Genomic DNA, 4135 nt, shown 5'->3' on the forward strand with positions numbered 1-4135 from the left:
CCCACACCGTGCGGCATGTGGGATCTTAGTTCCCCGACCAGGGATCGAACCTGCACCCCTTGCAGAGTCTTAACCACTGGATCACCAGGGAAGTCCCTAAAATGTCTAATTTTATGTGATGTGAATTTCATCTCAGTTAAAAAACATCCAACTAAGGGCACATCTCCTCCAGGAACCCACCCTGACACCCATGCCAGGACCAAGCACTCTTGCTCTTCTGGTGACCTCCTGAACACACCTCCATATACTACTCACTGGGTTACAGTGAATTGGCATGTTTATGCACCTTTTCCCTGTGAAAGCCGGTCTTATTCACCCCTCCATCCCTTGTGCTTCACACAGCACCTGGCAAATAGTAGGCAGTGCCCAATATGGTCTCTGCCAGAAGTGCAGAACCAAGGCCTAGCTCTCCTCCCCAACCCAGAACTCACTCCTTTAATAATCATCAATCAGAACCCAAACCATTCCAGCTAACGTTTACTGAGGGCTTCCCAAGTGCCAGGCACCGTGTGAAGTACTCTCTATATATTACTTGATTTAATCCTCATAAACCTAAGAGACAGGGCCTATTATTAACTCCATTTTACAGGTGAGGCTTCAAAAGTTATCTACTCTATCTGAGGTCTCAGAACTAGGAAGTGGCCAAACCATAATTTAAGAGCAGGCTAAAACCCGGGGAAGGAGGCCACTAGAGGTTCCTGGAGGAAGGCCCAATCTGGGAAGGGAGGATAGTGCCTTTTTTGTGTGTGTGTAAATATTTATTTATTTGGCTGCGCCAGGTCTTACTTGCAGCAGGCGGGATCTTTGTTGCGGTGTGCAGGATCTTTTAGTTGTGGCATGTGGGTTCTAGCTCCCTGACGAGGGATCGAACCCGGGCCCCCTGCACTGGGAGCACGGAGTCTAAACCGCTGGGCCACCAGGGAAGTCTTGAGGATAGTGTCTTAAGACATCTAAGAGGCTGAGGAATAGGTTTTAAGAACCTGCCCAGGGCTTCCCTGGTGGCGCAGTGGTTGAGAGTCTGCCTGCCGATGCAGGGGACGTGGGTTCGTGCCCCGGTCTGGGAAGATCCCACATGCCGCGGAGCGGCTGGGCCCGTGAGCCATGGCCGCTGAGCCTGCGCATCCGGAGCACAGGCTCCGCAACGGGAGAGGGCACAACAGGGAGAGGCCCGCGTACCCCAAAAAAAAAAAAAAAAAAACAAAAAAAACAAATGGGGCGGGAGGGACTCGGGGAGCAGTATTATTACAGTGTATTACAGAGAGGGGACAGGCGGGGGCGTGAGGATGGGGAGAAGTGAGACCACCGCGGGGCCCAGACAAATTTAGGACAGCGGTGTCCTAACCAGAGAGCAAGAAGCCTTGGCCCCCAGGACCCCATAAAGGGGACCCATAAGGAGAGAGTGTCCTGAGACAAGTAGCAAGCTGAGGGGTAATGCTGGAAGTGGCTTAGAAACAAAAAGGGAACAGCAGAATGGAAATTCATGCTTGAATCTGGGAGTGAGAAGACTGAGTCAGCGATGCAGGACGTGCCAGAAATGATCTCCCGAGACAAAGAGAGAGAGAGAGGAAAATAAAGTAAGGCGTGGGTGGGGAACAAAAAGTAAATCAAGGTGTTTTGGAAAAAGAAACAAAAAAATATAATGATAGCCATAAAAAATAGAGCGGAACACAACTTCTAGAGTTATAGGAAGACTATAACACATCCACGAAAGGGCCCATCAAGCTCTACACACAACTGGTGGAAAGAGGCCCATGTCCAGATACACAGCGGCAGCTTTTGGGAGTGCTAAGGGTAATCCAATAGGTGTTTGTTAAAAAAAAAAAAAAAAAGAACCTGCCCAATGTCACAACACTATTGAATACTAATTCCAGCCAACTCTGCTGGACGCTTCCCTTTGGCCTCACAGTGTGGGGAGCTGCTCACGGAGGAATAGCAAGGAAAACTGAAGACCCTCAAACTCAGGGGATGAGGGGCATCCCAGATCTCTCCACTGTTCCCCACAAAGCTTCTGTAAGTCAAGTTGATCCCCTGAAAGGACCTCTTGGAAACCAAGTAAGCAGATAAAAGTCTGTCCTGCTCCAGGGACAGGGAAGGGGGCCCTTCCTCAGATCTCGAAGGAGCAGAGAAGCAGAGGGGGCACACCAGAGAGGCCGGCCCCAGAAGAATTAGGGAGAGAGAGGGCAGAAGCAAGACAATGGGGGAGGAGGGGGCAACGTGGCCACTAGTTCCAGCATGAAGTACTTTCAGAGGCGGCCTTTCCTAATGTCCAACCACAAGTCCTCTCCTCCTTGGAAGAGCCCCCCAACACACACCAGTATAATACATCACGCATGCAGTGAGAGGACAGGAGCAAACAAGGTACCCTGGAAGGTACCCTGGAGCACACCATCCTAGATGCAAGAGCCTCGCTCGCCCTGGGAAACTTACCCATCAGATAGGTGCCAGGTTTGGGGCAATCATGCATTTTTTTTAATCCAGTCTTTTCCTTCTCTGCCCCACCCCTAGTCCCAACATTTTCTGCTCTTAATCTGGGGGTTTAAGAAAGGTGGGGAGCCCTGAGGGCTAAAGAGGGAACATTCCAATTGCACATGCCCATTAGGAACTCCCATTAGGGAATTACCCAGAGACCCTAATGGGCCTGTGCATTCACAGCCTCAGCTCCTAAAACTGGGTGCCTCGATCTAACCTCTGGCAGCAAAAGGAAAATGACTGAGAGTGAGATGGGCAAACAAGGCATGCATCCCAAAGATGGCCAGCCCCTTCCCTTCATCCCAAAAGAGAAAGAATGAAAGAGGGAGAGAGAGGGAAAGAGACAGAGAACGTAGATGCTGCTTCTCTGGGGACAGATACATCCACTTCCCACCGCACCATCATGACGGTGAGTACAGCCCTGGATGAGTGCCTGCCCCTTCCCCACCACAGGGACAACTGCCCTCCTGGCAAGCTCAGCCCCTATTCCTCACACTGAGACCTGGCCCCAGACCACAGCTCCATCCCAATCATGCTTCTCACCAGCAAAAAGAAAGTGTGATAAACCACACAGACACACCTGCAGACACTCCTGAAGAAACACCCTCCACTGCCCTCCCCAAAGCTCCCATGCTACATTCTCAACCCCTTCCCTTCCCTTGGAAAGGGAACCCAAGATGTTATGCACCCGCTCTCCTTCCTCCGGCCTCCATCCCACACCAAAATCCCAGACTCCTCGGGAACTATCGGATCCTAGAGGCAGGGCAGTTAGTGGACTCTGAAACAGCAAACTCCAAGATGGCTTTACAAGAGAACTGTGGCCTGAGGGGGCTGAACTTGGGCTGGGAAGCCAAGAATGTAGCCTCTCCAAGCACTAGAACCCTACCTATAAGGTGGAATAAGAGGATGTCCCTCTTATTCTTCTCCCTGACTCCTCCAATCCCCCAGATTCCTCTAGAACTACAACCTGAACCCCTGTTCCCTATTCCCCACAACACACACCCTTGTCCAAAACAGGCACCTCATAAAATGGCCCACTCACTCCCACCCATAGGTCTCAGATACTTAAGGCACTACCCTCAAAACCAAGGCAGGGCCATCCAAGAAGCCTCAGAATCCTCCAGGCAGCCCTCCTTTGGGGCTCTCTGCCAGGAAAATCTGCCTGCAGAGGCAAGTGGCAGTACCCCCAATACACACTCAGAAATACACACACCACCTGTGTGTGGTGTGGCAGGCACACGCTGGTACTTATCTATCAACACAGGTTTTACACACAAGAGAAGACATTCACTCGCGTCCCTTTCCAGTACACAGATGCACACACACCTATCCAGGTATGCCCCATTCTGCACTTACACACCCACCTTCCTCAGTACCTATCTCTTTCCCATAAACCCCTACCTAGTTCACACACATAGATACACACCCCTTCCCCACAGTATACCCAGAAATACATATCCAAACACACCACAGATACATGGTCAGCTCCTCCTTGGGTGCACACACACTCGGGCACAGAAAAACACCTTCATCTCCAAACCCACCTGCAGGAACACGCAGCACGTCAAGGTGCACACACACACAAAAACAAAGAATCATGCACACTGATGCTCCACCAAGCCTTTAAAACTCACCAATGCAGAGCCCACAGCCCCTCAAATGGGTA

The sequence above is a fragment of the Lipotes vexillifer genome, unplaced genomic scaffold, assembly GCF_000442215.2.
Source record: "Lipotes vexillifer unplaced genomic scaffold, Lipotes_vexillifer_v1.1 scaffold2036, whole genome shotgun sequence".
NCBI lineage: Eukaryota > Metazoa > Chordata > Mammalia > Artiodactyla > Lipotidae > Lipotes > Lipotes vexillifer.